General features: G+C 38.5%; 1 pseudogene; it reads left to right on the top strand.

Moving 5' to 3' along the window:
* The window catches only part of LOC130915349 (uncharacterized), a 73,094-nt pseudogene that overhangs the window by 6,956 nt on the left and 38,778 nt on the right, over positions 1-27,360 (top strand).

Below are 27,360 nucleotides of genomic sequence, written 5' to 3'. Positions count from 1 at the left end.
TATTAATTTCGGCGATAACGGAATCGTTTTTTGTTGTTGTTGTGAACTACAGCTCCACACAAATGTACATCGAGAGCTCATTTAGCTTAGCAGTTGGAGGCCTGAGAGTCATTTTTTGAGTGTCGCAAACTTCCAAGGAAGCGCATTTATCAAGGTTTCATATCAAAGGTTTCATGACGACCCCAACACCTCTCCTATAGGACTCGCTTAAAGTTTACCACAAAGCACTGCCGCCGCGAACACCCCCACCCATAGGGTTTCAAAATCGGCCCATTTCAAACTAAATTTCTAAAGTCTCTGGGATTCTAGAACTAATGCCAAGGCAAATGATGATTGAAATAATTAAAATTAAAAAAAAAACTAAAATATTAATTATATGTACAGTGGGGCAAATAAGTATTTAGTCAACCACTAATTGTGCAAGTTCTCCCACTTGAAAATATTAGAGAGGCCTGTAATTGTCAACATGGTTAAACCTCAACCATGAGAGACAGAATGTGGGGGAAAAAAACAGAAAATCACATTGTTTGATTTTTAAATAATTTATTTGCAAATCATGGTGGAAAATAAATATTTGGTCAATACCAAAAGTTCATCTCAATACTTTGTTATGTACCCTTTGTTGGCAATAACGGAGGCCAAACAGTTTCTGTAACTCTTCACAAGCTTTTCACACACTGTTGCTGGTATTTTGGCCCATTCCTCCATGCAGATCTCCTCTAGAGCACTGATGTTTTGGTGCTGTCGTTGGGCAACACGGACTTTCAACTCCCTCCGCAGATTTTCTATGGGGTTGAGACCTGGAGACTGGCTTGGCCACTCCACGACCATGAAATGCTTCTTACGAAGCCACTCCTTTGTTGCCCTGGCTGTGTGTTTGGGATCATTGTCATGCTGAAAGACCCAGCCACGTCTCATCTTCAATGCCCTTGCTGATGGAAGATTTTCACTCAAAATCTCTCGATACATGGCACCATTCATTCTTTCCTTTACACAGATCAGTCGTCCTGGTCCCTTTGGAGAAAAAACCCCCAAAGCATGATGTTTCCACCCCCATGCTTCACAGTGGCAATGGTGCAATTCAGTATTCTTTTTCCTCCAAACAAGAGAACCTGTGTTTCTACCAAAAAGTTCTATTTTGGTTTCATCTGACCATAACACATTCTCCCAGTCCTCTTCTGGATCATCCAAATGCTCTCTAGCGAACCGAAGACGGGCCTGGGCGTGTTCAGAAGGGGGACACGTCTGGCAGTGCAGGATTTGAGTCCCTGGCGGCGCATTGTGTTACTGATAGTAGCTGGGTCTTTCAGCATGACAATGATCCCAAACACACAGCCAGGGCAACAAAGGAGTGGCTTCGTAAGAAGCATTTCAAGGTCGTGGAGTGGCCAAGCCAGTCTCCAGGTCTCAACCCCATAGAAAATCTGCGGAGGGAGTTGAAAGTCCGTGTTGCCCAACGACAGCCCCAAAACATCACTGCTCTAGAGGAGATCTGCATGGAGGAATGGGCCAAAATACCAGCAACAGCGTGTGAAAAGCTTGTGAAGAGTTACAGAAAACGTTTGGCCTCCGTTATTGCCAACAAAGTGTACATAACAAAGCATTGAGATGAACTTTTGGTATAGACCAAATACTTATTTTCCACCATGATTTACAAATAAATTCTTTAAAAATCAAACAATGTGATTTTCTGTTTTTTCCCCCCACATTCTGTCTCTCATGGTTGAGGTTTAACCATGTTGACAATTACAGGCCTCTCTAATATTTTCAAGTGGGAGAACTTGCACAATTAGTGGTTGACTAAATACTTATTTGCCCCACTGTATGTGTATTTTTCTGCCTTTTGGCCAAGTGTTTCCAATAGTCGGTTTCGGCCAAGAATTTTGCTTTCGGTACATTCTTAGTAAGAACAGAACTGACGCAGCAACACAGGCACACTCATTCATAACTGAGGTTCAATCTCAAAGCCTGAGGGTTAAGAAAATAGCAATAACCTAATGAAGCTTATCTCATGCGCCATAGGTAGTGTCCCGTGATTAGCATGTTGTGACGTGCAGATTGTATACACATCAGGAACAGTTGGATGTTATGTTTCGAGCGTAGTTTGGACTGGCGATAGAATGGCAATTCTATTTTGACTAATCAGGTTTAATAACCATTAAAATAGAAGTCACAAAAAAGTTGCTACTAAATAATTGTTGTTCCTGCTCAGCTGGGTATGCATTATTGTAGCCAATCAAATGCTAATATCACCGATTGGCCGCCATTCCTCGTGACATTAGAAATACACGTTGTCCCATAAACCTGTACTTAAGTCCATCAGTGAGTGTGTTCATATGCACAAATTGACTTTGCGATCTATTCAAATTTTAATAGCCCTTGAATCAGAGAATTATTTCGTTTACAGTACCGTGTTTTCGAATTGCAACGTGCCCCAGAACATAACTTATTCTGAAACGGCATCAACAAGGAACATTTGTAACAAACAAAATTCTTAAAAACAAGATTTTTTTTTTTGTATAAAAACAAAATGAGCATTGAACTGCTCAAAAGAAGTTAACCCTCGAGGAACACCTTTACAAAGTTCAGCTGCAGCAATTTTATTATCCAGAGACGATGAGGTTTCTCAAAAAAATGTTTTCAATGTCAACGCAACTGCTGCATGCCTCATTCTTTTATGTTTCGCGCTCTCTGCGTGACATTCTACGGTTGCTTTGCCCCTGCTGCTCACGTCCACGTTATATTGGCAAAGCATGAAGACACCGTGGAACAAGTCTCGACTGCTTTTGGCAAGAAAATTGTGCTGTTTCGTCCATTCAACGTTAAAATATGTCCGCCATTTGGCATGTTTGCTAGTACTGTTGTAAAACATCGGCGAGGAAGTGGTGTAGTCATATAGCCATATGTGAAGATTTGTTTACATTTACTGAACCAATGATAAAGGACATTTTTAACTGAAGCCACTCTTGGCCAATCACAGACCAGTTGTGACAACCGTGGGGCTGAGTTGCGTCACATAAACTGAACCCATTTTCTTTAAAAGCCGGACAAATAGCGTACGGCTAATGGGTTGTGCCAGACGCCGGACACGGCACTGAAAAGGCTGGATGTCCGTCCTAAAACTGGACAGGTGGTCACCCTACAGGGAAGTGAAAACAACCCCAAAAGCAGGCGACTGCGTGCCGGATCCAGCCTCAGCTTGCAAGATCCGCATAGCAATCGCACCCGCTTAATGTCAGTGCGCCAGATGCAGCATGGATCAGCACTATGACAGTCCATACAATAGGTTACACACTGTGATCACAAAGTGATCTGCCATGTCTGCAAATTTAGTAATTCAAAATGTGTTGCATAACAACACATGGAGGGAGAGGACATTTACTCTATGTTGATGTAAATGTTTCAATGTTTGAATACTATTATTCAAACTGATCCCCTCCTCCTTGTGTTTGTGTATTTGTGTCACTGCCTTGATTGCACAGATGGGTGAGCCTGGGACCAAGTGCCACTGACCATCGTCAGCAGCTTATTTAAACCAGTCCTTGGCCTCATCATCGCCAGATCAACAACTCACCTACGTGTATGTGACTTTCACTAACAAAGAATCTTGGAATCCTGATACTAAGCTCAGTTTTGTGTTTTTCCCCCTAGATCCTGTACTACTTGTCTGGCAAAACACCTGCCTGCCCGTTCACCTGTTCTATCACCAAACTGCCCACCGGATTATTTGGACGCTATCTGTCACTCCCTCTCATCGTCAATGAATTAGGTCCCCCGTTAACCCCCAGCAAATACAATATGCTGTTTACAGTCTAAAAAATGGGTCATCTTTAATGTTGAGTTGCTTGTTCCAATTAAAGTATTTTGTGAAAAAACAATGTTATATTGTTATGTTGTATGTTGCATTAATATGTTAGCATTAATAAATGGCATGAAAAAGAAGTGTTGTCATTATTGCTTTTAAAAGACAAATTTAATTTGCAATATAAACACATTACAGTATGATATGTACATTGAACAAAATGGACTCCAAATTTGATACTGAAGATGTGTAGATTAACAAATCTGGCCCAGATTGGGTAACATGTGTGCCATATCCGGGCCATACATTAATGTCATGTCTGCTATTTAGGATCAGTTCTGGCCCAAAACTGGTTGCTGATCAGGCAAGGGACTTTTTACCGAGTTTGGGCCAGATCAGTTTTACGAAGTTGGGCCGAAATTTGCATTACATCTGGCCCATGGGCGCTCCAGTTATATTTTGCTATCTGGGTGGAGTGAACATGGGCCAGATCATGAAATGCAAATTTCGGCCCAATTTCGTAAAGCGGATCTGCCCCAGTGTCTTTTTGAACAATGGCCCAAACTCAGTATGGAGTCACTTTCCGGATCAGCAACCAGTTTTGGGCCAGACCTGTTTCAAATTAGCAGACACTACATTAATGTATCACCCGAATGTGGCACACATGTGACTCAGTCCGGGCCAGATTTGTATCAAAACCGTTTTCAATATTAAATTTGGGGTCCATTTTGTTCAATGTATCATTGACGATGAGAGGGAGTGGCAGATTGTTTCCAAAGAATCCAGTGGGCAGTTTGGCAATAGAACAGGTGAATGGGCAGGCAGGCGTTCTGGCAGGCAAACAATACAGGATCTAGGGGGAAAAAGAAAACAAAAGTGAGTTCAGTATCAGGATTACAAGATTCTTTGTTAGATGAAAGTCACGTCGGTCAGTTGTTGATCTGGCAATGATGTAAGGCCAAGGACCGGTTTAAGTAAACTGCTGACAATGATCAGCAGCACTTGGTCCCAGGCTCACTCATCTGTGCAATCAAGGCAGTGACACAAATACACAAACACAAGGAGGAGGGGATCAGTTTGAATAATAGTATTCAATCATTGAAACATTTACATCAACATAGAGTAAATGCCTTCTCCCTCCATTGTTGTTATGCAAAAAATGTTTGAATTACTTAACTTGCAGACATGGCAGATTACTTGAATATACCGGCCATTTTATTAACGCTCGGTTGAATAACTTTTTCAACAGCAGTGACTTCAAAACTCGATTATGACTTTGAATAAAGCCCTTACCATAAAAATCGGCCGTCCGCTGGTGTGTCGTGACTCTTGTGTGTTCTTCTGTTTAGTTGCTTTTCAGGTGCACTCTGACAGTGGCGTCACACAGCGACTGTTCAGTTTCAGATTTTGAGCACATCTGGTCTGGACGGTCCGCCCCGGAACAGTACGTAATTTATCCTTTGGACTGTCATAGTGCTGATCCGGGCCGCATCTGGCGGACTGACGCTAAGTGGGGGTGATTGCTATGGGGATCTGGCGAGCTGAGGCCGGATCCGGCACCCAGTCGCCTGCTATTGGGGAACCGCGCAAGTATTCTTCTTTGTTGGTAGATCAGTTGTACGAGTAACCGCCCAACTTTGCAGTAAAAAAAAAACTCAGGACTGAAGTCGGAATACGGAATTTCTCCATCCAAGGTCCTGTTACAATGCTTAGCTAACTTCGTTTTTTTGTTTCTTGTATCCTAGATTGCTGTAGAGTTTACTCCGTCACATCCTTTTACAGTAGACTCCCGGCATGTTCATTCACCATTACTGATACAAGCAGAGAGATACTGTGGTCTGACTTTGGTTTGTAGCCGGTGCTGACAGAGACCAACTGCTTCATTACCAATGCGATACAAATCCACAAAAAAATACGTCCTCGTAGCAGGCAATAAAGTTAACGAAAAGCTCAGGAAACGACTACGATGTGTGCATGTATACGTGGCCAGTGTTGATGTGCTTGGCTATAACTGACGTCACAAAATGGCTGAACTCGTAAGCTGTGTTATTTTTTGTGTTCTACTACTGTTTTCTCCATTATCAGAGATTTAGGAAGTTCTCCATTTACATACTTAATTACTTTGAGCAACTGTCTTTCACATGGCTGTCATTTACTAGTATATGAGGTGTCGTTTTTCTCTTTATAGCACTCTTCTAACATGTTGACCTGAATTAAAATGTTGTGTTTATTTTAGGGCTGTCAAAAACACGCGGTAATTAATTTTTTAAATTAATCACGTTAAAATCTTTGACGCAATTAACGCACATGTCCCGCTCAGACAGTATTCTGCCTTTTGGTAAGTTTTACAGCAAGGTTTTTTTTGCTGTCTAACAGTGAACTCTTGTGGTCGCTTTGCGACATGGTTTATTGTTTTCTTGCCATTTCAATATGGCTGCACGACGTCTCGGGCTGACGCCTACGTTGTAATGTTGTGCTTATATGATCCTTGGACAAGATTTGTCCATAAGTATGGTTGTTGTAAAGAATGTACATATTATGTTAGTAAGCGAAATGTTATATTTTTTGTATGAGACGCTTTTTGTTTATGTTCAGTGAACCTGTATAGCGTGCTAAGCTAACGTTGTTGCTAATGCAATGCTTGTGTACTTTTTTTTTGTAGTTTTACGACGGTCTAAAGAGGACAATGGTTTGAGGCCATTTTATTAATAAATCAGATGAAAAAGGAAGAAGTCTGATTATTAAGGCGTCGTTCACTAGCTGTTTAGCTTTGGAAAAAGTAGACGCTTTGGAGTGAGGACAGGATAGACAGATTTAAATCACAGTAGAGTGAAATGCCCACTACAGTCCTTATGTACCATATGTTGAATGTATATATCCATCTTTTGTCTTATCTTTCCATTCCAACAATTTATTTTACAGAATATATATATATATAATTTACAGAAAAATATGGCATATTTTATAGATGGTTTGAATTGCGATTAATTGCGATTAATTAATTTTTAAGCTGTAATTAACTCGATTGAAAATTTTAATCGTTTGATAGCCCTAGTTTATTTAAAATTCAGAGTTATCACAAGATTCAAACCAACATTGTTTTTTAAAAAAATCTTTTATTCATCTCAATCCTTTTGTCTTTAATTAGAATACAATGAGAGAAAATATAATAAATTGCATGCCGAACAGAACAGCACATATCTGTTTTCAAGTTGGTATGTCCCGATCTGTCATTAATTTCATGACAAAAGCCCCTTTAACCCACATCGCTGGCTCTCACTTTCCTTGGGGAAGTTTATTATTTCGTATTATATTATGCACTGGCCCTCAGATGTTGTTGCCAGTTCCTCTAATCCAACAGGCCTGCGACACACTGCCAGGGGTTTCAGTAAGTGGACTCAGCCACCTGATGAGATACAGAGTGGAGTTCTGGCAGCGGATGGACCTCTTTAGCAGCTAAGTCAGCACGTGTACCTCATGCATTGAGTCATTCTGAGCCACACGACACCAGATACTTAGATGGGTTTATTTTCATTTCAAATGGCAACAGTGTATATATATGTGGGCTTCGTATGGGACAGGAAGAAACCAGAATGATGAGGCGAAAGGATCGACCCTGCAGATTAAAGTCAAATTCAAGTTATGTTATCAGACCGTGGGGCCATTTGCACTGAAGCGTTATCAATTTGAAAACAGAAAAATAAGTTGTGTTTTGTAGCACAAAGTGAACGTTACTGCCAGTGTTGTTAATAAAGGCGTTAGAATATAATGGTGTTACTAACGGCGTTATTTTCTTCAGTAGTGAGTAATGTAATTAATTACTTTTCTCATTTGGCAACGCCGTTACCGTTACTGAGGCGGGAAAGGCGTGCGTTGCTATGTTGGTTGACTGACGCGTGAAAAGTCTGAGAAAGACGGACTCACGGAGACAAGAGAGCAGAGCAGGAGTGGGGAGGAGGCAAGGGAGGGTGACGCCGTTGCAAACGCGATGCTACTATGCTAGGTGTCTCCAATGATACCTGACTGTAGCCGATAGCCTACAAACTACGCCCACATGATGCTTCGGTAGATATCACATATATACAGAACTAGATGCAAATGACAGACACGGCTGCATTAGCAACATGTATAATAAAGAACTAGATGCGTTAGCAAACAGCCGCCATCTTAAAGCGGTAGACCTCTCAGGAAGGCTATGTTTTAGAGAACCTTCCTAGCGAACCTAAGTAACTTTTTATCTAAAATGCTCCAAAATCGGCAAAATCTTAACTTAAATCTATCTTTAAATGATGAAATAGTTATAAAACTTACACATGTCAAAAGTAGACAGAAGGGAACTAATGCAGTAACGGGAACAATTTTAACAACTTTAACGGTTGATTCACAACATTAAGTTTACTATCTAGTTATCGCAATATCCACAATACCCCTGTGTCTAGTTAAATTTAAGGTAAAGAATTGGGCTAGGGCCAATTGTCCCAAAAAACCTTTAAACTTCACATTGTGTGACCTGTTTTTTGTTTTGTTTTGTTTTTTTAAGAAAAAAAAAACATGAAAATTATCACCAGTTACTTTGCCAAGTAACTAATTACTCTTACATTCAGGTAACTGAGTTCCTAACGCAATTACGTTTTGGGAGAATTTGGGGTAATTTGTAACTGTAATTAATTACTTTTTAAAAGTAAGATTAACAACACTGGTTACTGCGCATGTGAAAAGGCAATATTTTCAAGATCACGCTCTTGGCTAAAGCAGGGGTGTCAAATGTATAGCGATGGGCATGCAGGGGGGTCCAATCAGGCCCGCGGGATTGTTTTTCCTGACAGGCATGTTGTTGCTTGTTCATATTGTGCATACAAAATCACATGCTTTTATCTTGACATTGGCGACATAAAACCGTAGATTTGTGATTTGTGTGATTGAAGGCATGCACCAAAGCAATTGGCTCACGCTCGTGTCTGCAGTTGCCTTCGTTCAGACCGATGTCAGAGACTGGTAGATGGCTACAAAATACATCTCACTAAAGTTATTTCAGCCAAAGGGGTAACACTAGCTATTAGGTGGTAGGGTGTCCTAACTTTTTCCTCAGTTACAATATTGATTTTTGTTTATATATTTGGTTTTCTGAGTAAAACAATGTTAATTTTTGTTGTTCACCTGCAATTAAATACTTTCTTTTCCAGTGATAAAGAAAAACAAGATCAGACATTGATATATGAACATTTCATAATAATGAACTGAAAATTTAATGGGGTGTCCGAATTTTTTCGCATGACTGTACATATCCATATCTGCCGTCATTGCTTAAGAGAAAATGGCATCGGTTCGCGCATGCGCAGTAGCAATCCGTCGCGATCCGGTCATGACAAAGCCCTAAAATCAACAGGAAGCAGGCCGGAAATGACCCAAAAAAATCACCAGGAAATGATCCAAACTTTACAGGAAATGACCTGAAAGTATCTACAAATTACATGGAAGTGATGCAAAATTAACCCATTGCATGCTATTGACAACATTAAATTATGGTAACCAGTGAGTTAACTTATTTGGCTAAAAATTAACTAGTCCGGCCCACATGAGATCTAATTGCTATAAATATGGCGCGCGTACCAATATGAGTTTAACACCCCTGGTCTAAAGCCTGATTGTTTGGAGTTTTAGGCTTCTTCTTCTTCTCTGCATTTGTACTCCTCCTCAACTTCCTCCCTAATTCCTCTTTTCCCCCTATTTGAAATGACCATGAATCCAAAGAATTTCTCTCTGCAAGTGTTTAACACGCTGGTCTTTGAAGCACGATCCAAGAGACTGCAATGTCTGTACTTTGTTGTTGTAAAATCACCCCGCCTATGTGTTCTACATTCTCCAAAACTTCATTTCTCAAGGAGGAAGTCGTGTTCTTCACTTCTGGGGCTGTCTAGGGATATTTATACAGGCTTTTAATACAATTCTTAACAGGTTTGTGGCACAGTAATATTGTGTTAATGCTGTAATATATGCACATTTATGTTGCTCTTGGAGATGTTTCCCTCTGAGACAGGAGCTGACTAAATAGAGTGCGGGCTGCCTTTTTGTCACGTCCAATAACTGGTGACTCACTTTCTCTCCTTTGTAGCTATCATTAAAGCCAAAGGACATGTTGCCAAGTTGGAGATTTTGGAAAGGTTCTTGCGAAGACTGAGCAGATGATTTGCTGAAAGATGGTCTCCATTCAAATTAAAGTGTCGGGGGTGACATTAAAGTTATGAAGTCTAGCTTTATTTGAGGTGTTTTATGTTGTAAACGTAGGATTTACGCCCAGACCTCAAGAGAAACCAATGTTTTAGGAGTATTCGTGATAGCCTGCACAGGATAAAACGCTGTCCTACATCATTTTAACAGCACAATTAACACAGTCCAGTAAAGCAGAGTGGCTTGTGTTCGCCTTTAATTCCCAAACACATAGACTTCATAGTGATATTGACGGGACACCGGGCGCGGGGCCGATTAATAGGGGGCCTGCATTATTGGCGTGGCCGTCAAAGCTGACTGGGTGGAATCATCATTTTTTGTTGAAAATTCTTGTGAATAAATGCTTAAATCCCTGAATTCTTTATAGATATGAACGTAAAACTGTCTCGATTATTGGTTAAAAGCAAAAAAAAAAAAACCATGCAGTTAGCATTTATTTTCCGTAAATATGTCGAAGTACGATGCTAGTCTGTCAGTCAATGTGGCAGCCGTGTAAACAGAGCTTTTCCGGTGAAAATTATTGTGAAAAAATGCTTAAACCCCTGAATTCTTTATAGATATGGATGTAAAACAGTCTCGATTATTGGTTAATAGCATTAAAAAACATGCAGTTAGCAGTCGAAGTATGATGCTAGTCCGTCAGACAATGTGGCAGCCGCCATATGCAAACAGAGCTTTTCCGGTGAAAATTCTTGTGAAAAAATGCTTAAATCCCTGAATTCTTTATAGAAATGGACGTAAAACAGTCTCGATTCTTGGTTGAAAGCAAAAAACAAAACAAAACATGCAGACGCTAGTCTGTGAGTCAATGTGGCAGCCGCCATATGTAAACAGAGCTTTTCCGGTGAAAATTCTTGTGAAAAAATGCTTAAATCCCTGAATTCTTTAGAGAAATGCAAGTAAAACATTCTCGATTCTTGGTTGAAAGCAGAAAAAAAAAACCATGCAGTTAGCAGTCGAAGTACGATGCTAGTCTGTCAGTCAATGTGGCAGCCACCATATGTAAACAGAGCTTTTCCGGTGAAAATTATTGTGAAAAAATGCTTAAACCCCTGAATTCTATATAGATATGGATGTAAAACAGTCTCGATTCTTGGTTAATAGCATAAAAAAATATGCAGTTAGCAGTCGAAGTATGATGGTAGTCTGTCAGACAATGTGGCAGCCGCCATATGTAAACAGAGCTTTTCCGGTGAAAATTCTTGTGAAAAAATGCTCAAACCCCTGAATTACTTATAGATATGGACGTAAAACAGTCTTGATTCTTGGTTAATAGCATAAAAATACATGCAGTTAGCAGTCGAAGTACAATGCTAGTCTGTCAGACAATGTGGCAGCCGCCATACGTAAACAGAGTTTTTCCGGTGAAAATTCTTGTGAAAAAATGCTCAAACCCCTGAATTACTTATAGATGTGGACGTAAAACAGTCTTGATTCTTGGTTAATAGCATAAAAATACATGCAGTTAGCAGTCGAAGTACGATGCTAGTCTGTCAGACAATGTGGCAGCCGCCATACGTAAACAGAGTTTTTCCGGTGAAAATTCTTGTGAAAAAAAATGCTTAAACCCCTGAATTCTATATAGATATGGACATAAAACAGTCTCGATTGTTGCTTAAAATAAAAAAAAACAAACAAACAAAAAAACAACAACTTGCAGTTAGCATTTATTTTAAGTAAATATGTCGAAGTACAATGCTAGTCTGTCAGTCAATGTGGCGGCCGCCATATGTAAACAGAGCTTTTCTAGTGTAAATAGTTGTGAATAAATGCTTAAATCCCTGAATTCTTTATAGATATGGACGTAAAACAGTCTCAATTCGTGGTTCAAAGCAAAAAAAAAAGTGCAGTTAGCATTTATTTTACATAGATATGTCTAAGAATGATGCTAGTCTGTTAGACAATGTGGCAGCAGCCTTACAGCAAAGAGCTTTTTTACGTTGAAAATTCTCATCAAAAAAGAAAAATATAATAAATTACCTTGAATCCTCGAACAAATCACTCCTGAGACAATCCTTCCTGTTTGTATGCGGTACAGCTTTAATACTTTTTCAACAGAAATCCGGCGTTAGATCGCTGCATGTGTCGCTGTGACCGACTGCGAATACCTGAAGCGGATTGTGGGATGGCCCCCTACTTGGAGGGGTGGCGCAGTGAAAGTCGAATCTGACCTGTCGATATCATTATGAAGCCTATGCCAAACATTTGCAAGTAATTCTGTGTATCACAGATAGTCCTTGAGAGACCGTGAAATGATGGAAGAATTACAAAGGACCTGCTGTAAACCAGCGAGAGGAAACACACCTTTCTTTTACAGCCACGGAATAAACAGTAGTTTATGGGTGGTGTGTTTTACTGTCATAGTCCCTAAGAAGGGTGGGCCCTATTTTATTTATATATTTTTAAAAATGAACATTCAAAGCAGATGTTCCAATGATGTTTTAAATGATAATGTTTTCTTCCTTCCAAAAACACTATTAAAATGTAAGCTCTTATCTGCATGGATCTTTTAAATTATAGTCCATGTGCTATCAAAGAAAATTTGTTGTACCGGATTAGTTTTCTCCACTTCCCCAAATACCTTCACATTTATTACAGAGCTTTTTTAGTGGTTGTAAAAAATATTATATGACCTGGTGTATGCCTTGAATCTTCTTCTCTCAAAGCTATATTACATTCCCATTGCGTTGACTTCATCACGGATGGAAAATACGTAGTTGTTTGTGATATCCACATCAATTTTAAAAGTGTCAGCAACTGTCATCGGTCCGAAAAAGATGAGCTCCTCTTATCAGCAGCCTCAGTGCATAGCCTTCACCTCTGTCTCGTACAGACCTGTCAAACAGCTATCTGCCTCTAGTCAAATAGCTACCCTAATTTTATGGCTTTACCACCCTTTGTGCGCGTCTCTTCACCTGTGATAGCGTTCAAAGGTGCATCCATCCAAAGATAACAGTTTACAGTAGTTAATTGGTGATTAAACGACAAGATGTCCTTGTAAAACGTCGCTACCTGTGTTGTGGTGTTTTAAAAGAGTGTATTTTAGGTTACAAAAGATTTCATTGGGTTTTAAAAATAAATGTTTGTTTTTGGTAGATTTATTGGCTCATTTGGGATGAAAAAACTTGTGAGTTTATGTGGTGCAATAGTGTGTTCAGCATGTAATCTACTGTAGTACCGAGAGTAAAAACAAAAGGGACGATTACTCAAAATTAGGGCTGTCAAACGATTAAAATTTTTAATCGAGTAAATCACAGCTTAAAAATTAATAAATCATAATTAATTGCAATTCAAACCATCTCTAAAATATGCCTTTTTTTTTTTTTTTTTTTATTGTTGGAATGGAAAGATAAGACACAAGACGGATACTCTATATACATTCAAAATACTGTACATAAGTACTATACAGTGGTACCTCTACATACGATCGCTTCGACACACGAACTTTTCGACATCCGACGTAAAATTTGACTCGCCATTTGTTTCTACATCCGACGACATGCTTGAAATACGACGACAATGGCAGCACCGCAGACGAATGCACGGCGGATTTTCTTGTGTGACAAATCAACACAGGTTTCAGAAAAGGTTGGTACAGGTGGTGAAACAAGGAAAAAGTTGACGCTTACCTTCTAAATAAAGATGCAAATGACAGAAAAATATGAGCGTAGGGTTGGCATCCGTGAAATGGCTCAACAATACATCTCCACGGTCCTCCTCCGACCATCGTTCGCCAGTCTTTATAAGTTAAGCTGACAATTCTTATTGTGGTAACATCTCCAGAGAAATCGCCAGCTTCGCCACGTTTTCAGCATTTCTTTCACAACTTATTCAACACAAAACGCCTGCTGTCTGCCGCAATTGACGATGTTCTCAAGAAAGCATTGAAAGCGAAAGTAAACTTTCACCCGCTCCCCTCCCTCTTTGTCACGTCAGCGCCGCGGTGCCTTCAGGTACAGAAAAAAACGTCCGCCTTATTAGACCCCGTTTCGTTACACTATTAAAGGAATTATTATTATTATTATATTATTAATCCGATTTTTATTTATTATTTATTTGTTTTGCTATATGTAATTTCCATTTGTAATAGTACCAGCAGTATTTTTTAAGGATTTAGTGCAGGTTTTTGGGCTGTGGAACGAATTAATGGAATTATAATGTATTCCTATGGGAAAATCCTGCTCGACATACGACCATTTCGACTTACAAACAAGCTCCTGGAACGGATTAACTTCGTATGTAGAGGTACCACTGTATTTCTTTATTACAACAATAAATCCACAAGATGGCATGAGCATTATTAACATTCTTTCTGTTAAAGGAGCCACAGATAGAAAGTCTTGTAGTTCTTAAAAGATAAATGTTGGTACAAGTTATAGTAATTTTATATTAAAACCCCTCTTAATGTTTTCATTTTAATAAAATTTGTAAAATTTTCAATCAAAAAATAAACTAGTAGCTCGCCATTGTTGATGTCGCCGAGCGGTGACGTCACACGGGCTCCCTGCCGTTCTTCCACAGTGTCTTTAACTACGTAAGGTAGTGATTGAAATACACCACAAGGTGTCAATGGCGAGTTTTAAATTACGTAGAAATCAAGCCAATGAGTGTGTTTTGTCCCTCGACTGACACCTTAGTTTCCTCTTTACTGGTCCATCCACGTCATTTGAGTGCTGGCTTTGCAATGTACGAGACCTCTGATAGTTTGTATTGTGACTAAATATTGCCATGCAGAGTATTTGTTGAGCTAAACGAAATGTTTGAATAGAGTTTGACCAAAGTCTGAGTAATTTTTATGTGTAATTTGCATAGCTATTTTGACTGGGAATGCCAGTTCTCTTTGCATTGAGCGCTTTTCTTTTTGTGAACGTTATTTTCTTTTTTTTGAGAGATAGGAATATTATTTTTGTTGCGCTTTCACTAAATGATACTTATGTTTGTTGTGAAGGAGTTGCCGAAGCTTATGCCAGTAAACAAGGCGGTCCAATGAATACCTGTGTCCACTCGCCTTTCTCAGCCTCTTAGCGCTCAATGTGCAAAAAACGGCGTCATTATAATCTGTTTTAGGCAATGCCTGAGCGAGTCATTCCGCACATGCGTTAAATGCGTCAAACATTTTAACGTGGTTAATTGAAAAAATTAATTAGCGCCTGTTTTGACAGCACAAATTTGAACCCCTCTTAATGTTTTCATTTTAATAAAATTTGTAAAATTTTCAATCAAAAAATAAACTAGTAGCTCGCCATTGTTGACGTCGCCGAGCGGTGACGTCACATAGGCTCCCTGCCGTTCTTCTACAGTGTCTTTAGCTACGTAAGGTAGTGATTGAAATACACCACAATGTGTCAATGGCGAGTTTTAAGTTATTTAGAAATCAAGCAAATGAGTGTGTTTTGTTCCTCGACTGACGCCGTAGTACCCATCCATTGTGCTTCACGGTCATTTGAGTGCTGGTTTCACAACGTACGAGACCGCTGATAGTTTGTACTGTATATTGTGACTAAATACTGCCATCCAGTGTATTTGTTGAGCTAAACGATTGAAGCGCTTTTCTTTTTGTGCACATTATTTTTTTGAGAGATAGGAATATTATTTTTGTTGTGCTTTCACTAAATGATACTTATGTTTGTTGTGAAGGAGTTGCCGAAGCTTATGGCAATAAACGGCACGGTCCAATGAATGCCTGTGTCCACTCGCCTCTCTCTCTCTCTCTCTCTCTCTCACTCAATCTGCAAAAAACGGCGTCATTGTGATATGTTTGAGGCGATGTATGAGCGGGTCATTCCGTGCATGCGTTAAATGCGCCCGTCCCATCAGACAATAGAACATGGTTCCAGTAATCCATGTGCTTTGTTGACATGTCTTCAGCAAACTGTTTGCGGGCTATCTTGTGTACCGTCTTCAGAAGACGCTTCCTCCTGGGGTGACAGCCATGCACACCAATTTGATGTAGAGTGCAACGTATGGTCTGAGCACTAACAGGCTGACCCCCACCTCTACAATCTCTGCAGCAATGCTGACAGCACTCCTGTAACGAGTCACATGACGTTTTGGAGGGAAAATGACAAGCAGTACTCAATTTGGACATTTAGGGATGTACGTAGTTTCTAAGGGGTGTACTCACTTTTGTTGCCAGGGGTTTAAATATTAATGGCTATATTTTGAGTTATTTGGTGAGGAAAATAAATTAACTCTATTGTATAAACTGCGCACAGACTACTTTTCGTTGTGTCAAACTTCGTTTTGTCAGTGTTGTCCCATGAAAAGATATACTTAAATATCTGCAGAAATGTGAGGGGTGTACTCACTTTTGTGATAAACTGTATAATACATGTTTTTGAACACTTATTTTGAGATTCAGAGGGTATTTGGGGGTACTTAAAGGGTTCATTCCGATTTACGCGGAAATTCAGGGAACGTTGCCAGCGTAGGAACGGAACTCGCTCGTAACCTGGGGACGACTTGATTAAGGCTTTTTTATGGTTGTTTTTTTTTTTAAGTATGCTTTGGGAGAATAGGGGGAAAATGTCTTATATGTATCTCTTTCCAATTCTGTTAAATCATAATAAATACATCGAACACACGCCAAAAAAAAAAAAAAATCCATGTAAATAAGCTCCGCCTCTACATTGCGGATTTTTGGATTTTCACGGATTTTCACAAAAAAATTTCCTGCGTACAACATCTGATCTCTGCCTTGCTGTCATCTTCAATCAAAATGTACAGCGGGAACTGGTCAGCCATTGTGAGATTTGCAGTCACCCTGGCCTGAGCCAGTGCTCTAAACCCATGTAATTACATTTTAAGCAGCACTGGCTTGTTGAAATACCTCTACTAATTAGTTTTGTTTTTCCACCCTTCATATAATCTTCTCCTTTTGCGTGGGGCTTGGACCACACGCTGGAAAAAAAGAGGAACAGAACAAGTCAGTAGGTAATGTGGGACAGATTAAAAAAAAATAAAAATCTGACGTAGTTGGATGTAAGAATAGAATAGTATCCCCCGAGCCCCCTCCCCTGTCACCCACCCGCCCACACAAACACATTAACAGAGACCACCTGTAATGTGTTTTGGGGGTTGTTTCCTTTGATTAGGAATGTTATGGGAGTACTGCGCAAATAGAAACGCCGTCCAGACTGTTTTATTTTGTTTATTTGTGGATCCACCTGTGTTTCCAACCAGAAGACGTGATGGTGATGAAAAACATACTGTAGTGTCAAGAAACTCAAATAAGTGAATGGCGATTTTGGACAATGAATTCCAATGAAGTTGTAGTTCATGTCTTGAAGTCCTTTAGATTGGGCATCTGATCCTTCTCCTCATCCCTCTTCCCCTCCTTGTGGTTCTTCCCCTCGTCTCTGTCAAATATTTATAGCTGATGGGAGATAAGATTATTTCAGCTTCGGACCTCTCCGTGCCAGCTGCTGATGACCTTTGCTCACAATAAAGCCGAAGATGTGTTCTGGGTGGGGGGAAGATTGTTTTATTCAAAGCGCGTCGGTTGATAGGGAGGTAGAGGTGGGTATTAACGCGTTACATTTACTCCGTTACATTTACTTGAGTGACATTTTGAGAAAAATGCACTCACTGTAAAAAATTGCTGTAAATTTACGGCCAATTTTGAACTCTAAAATACCGTTTTTGTGTTAAACAGTTTATTACTGTAGCTAGCAATGCATTGTGAGTTACCAGCATTAAAGCAACAAGACAAATGCTGTAAACGGTATGTTAATGTTTCAATTACATGACACTACTGTATTTTTTGGAAACTGAGTTTTGACTGGAAATTTGGAGCATGGGCAGAAATCTGACAACTTTTACATTGTGGCAATATAGACTGTTTTTTGCCAATTTAAATTAAAATAACTAGATACGCAAATAATTTGAAATCAAATCCTGGAGGACGTAATTAGCCATAATTTGGATGTTGGAGACGCTTCAGAGGATGACTTTAGATGATATTTGCTGCTCTTCAGTGCTTGTTCTTCAACTTATATTGGGATTTATGTGTACCAATTTATAAACGGTGAGTTAATTAAGTCTTACTCATATTACCTAAATTATTGTATATTAAACTAAAGTTCTGAGGATTGCTGGATAGCGATATATAATATTGATGTTAATTCCTCTGGAGTGCCAGTAGAGGGCAGTTTTCTATTGTTTTGCAAAAGATGCAGCTGAGTGAATTTTTGGGGGAAATAAATAAAAGGGGTTTGCCAGTGAGCGGTTAAAAAGGCAAAATCCGAGTGTCTCATATGTATCCAACAGTGGAGTTACAATACGATAAAATTTATTTGTAATTATTTCTCTCTATATATTATTATTTATTTAATAAATTTATTATGTTTATGTTTTGATTGGTAGTAGTTTTAAATTTTGATCTTGCAAATGTTAGCTAAATGCATTAGCGTTAGCTGTAGCGGATGATGTATGGGGCCTCAGACTAAAACACAATCACATCGACGCAAACACCAGACTGGATGTTTTGTTGGCCTATAGGCTATATTATTATATTATTTGACGTCACCTCCATTCTATTCTACTCATATGTTATATGTTTCTTGTTGTATCCCCACTCTGATCTAAACTGGCCCTTCTCCAAAAATTGTAGTATTCCATCACCCTGAAGGCTGATTTACAGTATGCTTCTGTGTAGCGGTGACGGCGGACCTACGCCATTAACGCAGACCTGATTATGACCCTACACCATAGCCTGACATGAACCTCCAAAAAGTCCTGACTACACATCACATCAACGCGCTTGATGTGAACGTCGAAGGACTGTGATTGGTCCGCTCAGAACATTGTTTCCGGTTCAGCACAACAACAACACCGTTTTCAAACATTCGCAAACGACTTCTGTGTCGCCTACGCTTCAACATTTGTACTGACAACATTTGTTGTTTAATATTAATCAGCTACAGCTGTAAATGCACACATTTAATCTCCATTGCCATTGCTGTCAAAGACCGGTGGAAAATAAAGGAATTCGACAAGTCCCCCAAAACCACACAAAGACAAAGCCACACCAATCTAGTGGTATGGCGGTGAATCACTGTGGAAACGTCACTGGCTGTGACAAACTTTGTCCCCACATCACACATGAGACCAATGTTTACATTTGGAGTAAATTAGACAGGTGCTTTTTTGCTTCAATTTTTTTTTCTTTTTACAAACTCTTACTTCTTCATATTGAAGAACCCATGCGAAGAATGGGAGTATTATGGACAATGATTTTTCACGCATTGTAAAGTCAAACCCTGATAAACATCAACAAAAAAGCATTGAGCAGACAACCAGGGCGTGAACTGGAAAATCACTGGCATGCAAGCACTATGGAAACGATGCAGAGCTGGAAGAGATTGGCCAATCAACCCATGAGCAACCCAGAGCTATAAAAGCATGAAAGGAAGATGGCAGCCTGGTTTGGCTATTGACACTTGCAGTCCTGTGCAGCTGGAGACGTTGGCAAACGATAACCAGAGAGGCAGCCGGTAATCAGCAGAATTAAAAGATGAAATGTCCCAGCAGCGGCCATTAACACATGGCTTGACTCACTGGTGGAAATGTTTGGACAATTGTAGTATATTGTTTAGGGGTAATTTGGGATTTGTCCTAGACCGATCACCACTTCTGACCCAGCCTGCCTGCCTGACCCGACTACGCCAGAGTTCCAGCCCAATCAACTTGCTCAAACTGTCCTGCTTGACCAGACTACAGTATGTCAGCACTAGATTGAGCTCAACCTGTCCTGCCTGACCCGATTACGGCAGATCTCCAGCCTGCTCAGCCTGACCTACACGACCCGACTGCACCATCTCTCTAGTTCCTGTCCGTTTTCACTGCCTGCCAACACGATGGAACAAAACCTGTTCTGTTTCGCACCTGACATCAGCATTTTTTTCTGTACTAGACTGAAATATATGCATTCATAGACTGTAAAGTCATTTTCCCAAATACCGTTAAAACACAGTATATCATTAAAAACGCCGTGCACTGCAGCTCCTCAGTTGCCTGCTCTTTACTGTGAATTCTGGTAATACAGGAATATACAGTTTTCCTGGATTAGACTACTACTGTAAAATATTTTTACATTACCAAGACTGTAAAATAAGTCTGGTAATGGCAATCCTGCTGACGGACTTTTACTGTATTTTCTATAAATACAGGAATCAACTGTTTTTATGGATTACGGACTATTACTGTGCAACATTTTTACATTACCAAGACTGTAAAATAACAGTCTGGTAATGGCAATCCTTCTGACAGATTTTTACTGTACTTTCTATAAATACAGCAATCAACAGTTTTTCTGGATAACGGACTATTACTGTGAAACATTTTTACATTACTAAGACTGTAAAAAAACAGTATATAAATGGCAACCCTGCTGCCAGCTCTTTACTGTTATTTTACACTGAAATTTTTTACAGTGCCTGTATGAGTAGTGTAACTAAGCCATAATTCTTACTTGAGTAAATTTGTGAAGAAGAAACGCTACTCTTGCTCCGCTATTTTGAGCTACACTAGTCGTTGCATTTTTCCTCTTTATTCTATATACCGTATTGGCCCGAATATAAGAGGGCCCTGATTATAAGACGACCCCCTCTTTTTCAAGACTCAAGTTTAAAAAAAGACTTTTTGAACACCAAATTAATTTATATACAGAAAATAATTACAGTACATCTGAAACAAATGATTATAACAATATGTTTGAGAGAAAAAGCATGTTATTTTGCCTTATTCAAATCTAAATATCTACACATTTAAATATGGAAACTAAAGTGCAATCACATTCGTAAATGAATGGCTTCTGGTTTTTCAAATGTAAATAAACCAATCTATTGTGATAAAACAACAAAATTGCAATAACTGCACTAACCATCAAAGTGAAGTCTAACTGTAACTGTAGTCTTGAAACAAACCTGAATAAGGAAAACATTGCAATAAAATAATGCAAACTGGTTAAACTTGAGAGTAGCTGAGATCTGTCATGACACAACATCGCTTCAATGATATCTGGTGCCATCTAGCGTCGTGAATGGGCATAATGTCTAGACCGCGAATATAAGATGACCCCCACTTTTTCAGTCTTATTTCAATGCAAAAAACACCGTCTTATATTCTGGCCAATACTGTATTGGATTTTACTTTTTGTTTTTTGCCAGAGACGCCAACAGTGGTGCTACCAGTTTCACCAGTGAGACGTCGTAACAATACTCACATGACTGCATTATACCAATCAGACCCTAAGCTTGCCGATGTATGATCACGCCGGCCTGTTCAATCACGTGGCATCTTTAAAGTACCGTAAAAAATAAAGTATTTGACATGGTGCGCTGCAGATTTGAACCTCTCTCCCAATTTTTATTTGCCACTGATTGACCACGGAAAACTGGAGATCTAATCCTTATACGTTTTATAATAGCAAATATCTTCTCTACTAGGAGGCACTCATGCTCTTTGGACGAATGACACTTCTACTCTGGAGGTGGGAATCTTGGGGCACCTAACGAGTCGATTACGATTACGATTCAGAGGCTACGATTCGATTATAAATCGATTATTGATGCACTCCCCGCCCTAGCGATTAGCTGCTTTTAATGTTTCGTATATTTGTCACAAAAATTGTACAAAAATCCTGTCAGGCTTAAATAAACTACTATTTCATTATCAAGTTAACAGTTCAAAACAGTAAAAAAAATACTCAAGTCCCCATTCTGTATCAGCAGCTTTAAATTACATTTAATTAATTTAATGTTGTGAATCAACCGTTAAAGTTTTTTAAATTGTTCCTGTTATTCCATAATTTCCCTTCTGTCTACTTTCAAAATGTGAAATTTTAAAAACTATTTCATCATTTAAAGATAGATTCAAGTCAAGATTTTGCCGATTTAGAAGTATTTTAGATAAAAAGTTAATTACGATCGCTCGGAAGGTTGGCTACAACAGAGCCTTCCTGAGAATTGAATGCTTTCAGATGGCGGCTGTTGATTAACGCCGGCGAGACTGTTGTTTCGCATCTAGTTCCATATAAATGTGATATCTACCGTAACATTCTGTTGACGTAGTTTGTAGCAACGTGGGCGAAGTTTGTAGCAACTGGGCATTGTTTGTAGCAGCTATTGATGTTTTTTTTTATCTAGCGGCATGAGTCTTGGTGGATGTTTACTCTCTGTCCTTTCCTAATTGTGTCCTGAAGACCGTGCTGACTGTGTTTTAGTTTAGTTTTTAGTTTTTGATTTAAATAATCGGAATATGAATGTTTGTGAATCATTCTCGAATCTTCAGCGGCCAAATTGTGAATAAACTAAGAATCGGAAATTTCACACATAACTTTATCAATTTCTGTATGTTTTTTTTTCAATTGTAGGATTCCAATCATGTTTTACTTTCTTTGGCTTAATGTGATTATGTAATTGGACAGAGTCTTCGTCTTCTTCAAAGTATAATAATAACAGTTCATATAGATAAAAAATTCACTGATATTAAAAAAAAATAAATAAATCACACATTATAACCAGTTACTCACAACGTTACCCATTTCTTGAGTATTCTTTTCACCAAATACTTTTTTACTTGAACTTGAGTACATTTTTTAGATGATTGATTTTACTTGAGCATTATTATTTTTGAAGTAACGCTACTCTTACTTGAGTAAGTACTTTTTGGCTACTCTTCCCACCTCTGTAGGGAGGTATAGGGGCTTAAATGTTAACCCTAATGTTGAAAATGTGTGTTTTGTGAACTTCACCATGCAAGGTTTTCAGTTTTCTTTGTTAGGATGGTGCTCTATATTGTCTTGTTTTGTGATGAGTTGACAGTATCAACATACTGTATAAAATCTATTCTGTCAATCTCCAATAAAGAAATGCATTTCTAGGCTTCATACAAAATATGATGGTTTTGTGTCATTTATTCTAACCAAACCAGTCTGAACAGATTACAACCTGTCATTGCTGGACCAAGAATAGCCTCTTTGACATTCATCAACATGAGTGGAAAATCTGGTTTAAAACTTTAAACAGCTAATGACTAATATTGGTATCAAATCTATTCTATTGTGGCCTACATCACCTAAAGTGTGATGTCGACCAATGTGGACGCCAGGTCTTATTTTTCATTACTAATCATGATTGCATTTTAAAAATATTTTAAAAAAATATATATTTTACATGAATAATAAAATTATGAATTAATATAATGTTAAAACAAAATTAATAACATTAAAATGACGTAAAACTGAAATACACTATGACAATGTAAAGCTGATAATTATTTTATTTTTAAATTTCACAGTATTCCCCTGCCATCTACAACAATAGACAATTTCGTACCGTACGAATGGTATTTTTAGACCGCAAGGCTGCGTGACATCACCATCGTAAACTGGAAGAAGGTCAACATAGAAGCGCGCTCGCATACAACCCATGCTAGTACTGCTTGTTTTCTGCCGGTAATCTTTCAAAAAAGAACATGACGAGTAAATACTGCTGCTACGGAACTTGTAGAAACGATTCTACACATTAGGACCGTCCAAATATGAAGGATGTTTTCTTCATACGTTTCCCGAAGACAAAAAATGTGAACAATGGATCAACTGTGCGGACGTCCAAAAGACCACTTTAACGCCAGCAAGGTGAAGCCAGTCATCTTCATATGCAGTAAATATTTTGTTGAGCGCCATGGTCCTACAGATTACCATCCTGATCCATTGCCTTCCACAGCCTGCCCTGAAGAGTTAAGTCATTTTGATATAGGTAGGTTCTAGATATAACAGATTTACCTTTATTATTGTAAAGAAACAACCTTAGTAAGGGGGAAGTGTAAATAAATTAAAAGAATCCAAATTTGTTATTAATGAAAACATTAAATGTTCGTTAGCTGTCACTGAGTAGCATTTGTAGCATGTTTTTGTAAAATTTCGCTTCACAAAAATAGAAATATAAATTATCCCCAAGAACGGTCAGAGACGTAAGACAACCATAGGATATAATATATAAGAAAGATAGGGCATATGGTGGTAAAGGATAGCTTGTTGAAACAGGAAAATGTGATTGTCAGTGACTCTGGATCAGGTCGGCTCTTTTCGCCGTCTTTTTCAGCCCTCGACACTCAAGCCACCTGTTTAACTGAACATTTGTATGTTCTTCCACATCTTTACCAGTGAATTTGGCTCCAGGGACATCATTTTTGGACAGAATTGGTAGGTTTAGCTCAGTAAACATCTCGTTTGTACACTATTTACATGCATCCAGCATGAGGGACAAACGCGGGTTTGACCCCCCTGGCAACAGTTGCCAACGTCATAAATATTAATTAATGAGCAAAGGTGACGTGTTACGTGGGGTACGCTATTAATTTGAAATGGCTCTCATTTAACTCTTTGGCTGTCATTGACAGTGCTAGATGTCCAATCCCTTTTGTCTGGTAGGGTTGGCAGCGACTATTCTGCTCTCTCAGTCAAAATGAATTGGATGTCAAGCACTGTCAATGATAGCCAAAGAGTTAAATGAGAGTCTTATGACGGTTAATAAAAAAGAACACCATCTGAGCTTTTCCGATTGTTGCAAGATGTGCAGATTTGTCTCAAATGATATTTTTGCCATTCTCAAGCAACCCTCGACTTTTTGCGGCTTGCAAAAACACTTTGGGGCACTTTGGAGCAGATGCACGCCGCAAGATAATGATAGCGGCATTTGATCAAGATGTCTTTCAGCTGGGAGCAAATACAATAAAAGTTGAATGCTGTATGACTTCAATGCAGCATAGTCAGCACAGTAGTTTCTAATCATATCTTAAAGTTTTATCATGCATGCTGTCCTTAGCCAGGGTTCAGCCAGATAATGGGAAAGTAAAGTATTTACCTGTGCATGGCAGAAAAATGGGCAAGAAAACTTGTACAAAGCGGTTGAAGCACATCTGTAAAATCAGATAGTGCTGATTCACTCCAAAATGTGCAAAAAACTGCATTCTGCTTTTCAAAAGAGAAGGAATTGGAAGTCTACTGTCATGACTTTAGAGATTTAAAAAGCAGCAGTAGTGCCACCTAATGGCAAATCAACCAAAAAATAGAAAGCAATAAATAGTGCGGCCTTATCCGGGCTACTGTCTATTGATTTCTCAACTAGAGTGACTTTGAACCTTTACGCCAATTCTCTGATCAACAACTCCTGCACTTGACCATATCTGCAATAACAAATCTCTCTTCTCAGTCTGATTTGACACATTAACCTCACAAAACTAGACTACTATTATATATCTTATTTGAGTTTAAAAAAAAAAAGTATTTATTTAACTCATTGGCTGCCATTAATGATAATAATGATAATACATTTTGTTTCGAAGCGTCTTTCAAAACCCTCAAGAAGACTGTACAAGAGATAGATTAACAAACACAGAATAAAAGCAGAATAAAGAAAACAGAAAATTAAGAGATCAAAGAGACAAAACAGAGCTGTGGGGAGTTCCAGAGCTGGGGGGCAGTGCCGTAACTAGTGTGTGGTTGTTTTCATTCATTTTAATTATGTGAACTCTGTTTTTATTAATATGAATGAATGAATATTTATCATTTAAAAAACAGTAAAAATACAATCATAATTAAAAATAACAAATATATAGTTATAATTGATAATATTTTAGTTTTTTTTATGACCAAAAATATTCACTTGGTCATAAAAGGGTTAAATGTCGCAAGAGTTAATTTTTGAATAGTTGTCCAATGTAGTGACCACTGTACCTGAAAAGGTTAAGTACAAGCGCGTAGGTTTGCATAGGGACGGTAGAGACATAACACTACCAACTTCTCAGGATGCTTAAAATTTCCCCACCAACTTTTAAGCAACCTTATTTTAATTATATAATGAGTTCAGTTATTTAGGTAATTTAGATTGTCTTTCCATAGAAATAAGACAAGAAGAATAGAATTGACACTACCCTACCCTAAATGAATTACTTTCATTATGTTCAGACTTACATTTACCCCTTTTCACTTGCTGAATGTGCCAGTCCACCCCCCACCCCCCCCAAACACACGTTTGATTGGCTGATGACAAGATCCCCACATTCACACAATCCTGACAGAACTACATGTCAACATGCCGCCTCCTCCGCTTCCTTTGAAGAGAAGGGATATTAGCCGTTTTTATTTTTCGGCCAGCAGCAGCAGCAGCCACTGTAAAAAATGTAAAAAGACGTCAATGTTGTGGAGGTAGGGAACACTCCACTAATGTTGCTACTGAAAGTCTGACCTGCATTAGAGTTAGCATAATATTAAACTGTGTGAACTTGCTAACCTGTAAAAGTCGAGTAGAAAGCTGCTTAAAGAAGTTTCTTCCTGTATGTTTTCTACTGCTAACGTTAATTCAACTGTGCATTTTGTGCATTTATTCATTAATTAAAATGTATTCATTTTCTACATCATTAAAAAATATATATTTGCAGATTATGCACACTTTTTTAAACCAGAAAGCAGGAATTACATATGTATCTTTTACAGTATTGTATAGTATTTTTGCCTTTAGTAACCTGAAATTTCTTTCTTAACAAGAGGCAATATTTTCCTGTTTAAACGTGTCATAAACTGAAAATAACGTTTGTAGACACGTTCATAAGTAGAGGTACCACTGTAATGCATTCATCATAATTATATAAATAATTAGTGTTATGATCCATTATACTTTTATGAAATGTTATTCAGAGGTATTCACCTTTTACCCTTTCATAAGAAGAGGAACTTCACTTGGCAACCTAAACAAAATGTCACATACAGTACATAAGGTTCCTCCGTATACAACAGTAGTAGTGTGTCGTCTCCCATAGAAACCAAAAGAGGAACTGATAATAACAAAATGCATATTCGAAACTGCAATTGTATTGTACCGCTAATTAATTACAAAGCGTTATCCATAGACTCCACCATCAGTTGACAAGAAAGCTCCCACAGACATTGCGCCACGCCTTCGCGTAGGGGGCCGACCCAGGCAGAATGTTGAGTTTCACTGTGAGAAACTCGAACACACGCTGCGTTCTTTTCACTGCATACAAGCAGGCAGGAGTGTCTCAAGAGCGTTTTGGTCGAGGATTCAATGTAATTATTATATTAAATAGCACCATAAAACACACTTTGAAACGTGAAAAAAATCACTGGATAAAATTAGTGTAACTTTTGCTGGAAATATTTACGTAAAATTAATGATAACTGCCCGTTTTTTGTTTTTAACCAGAATCTAGACAGTTTTACATTCATAATTATAGTTAATATATATATATATATATAGTTAATAATTCATAATTATTTATTTACAATCAATTTCAATTTAAAAACCTTG

This window comes from Corythoichthys intestinalis, chromosome 4, assembly GCF_030265065.1.
Source record: "Corythoichthys intestinalis isolate RoL2023-P3 chromosome 4, ASM3026506v1, whole genome shotgun sequence".
NCBI lineage: Eukaryota > Metazoa > Chordata > Actinopteri > Syngnathiformes > Syngnathidae > Corythoichthys > Corythoichthys intestinalis.
Note: the sequence above shows the minus strand (reverse complement) of the source record. Positions and strands in the feature narration are given on the sequence as shown.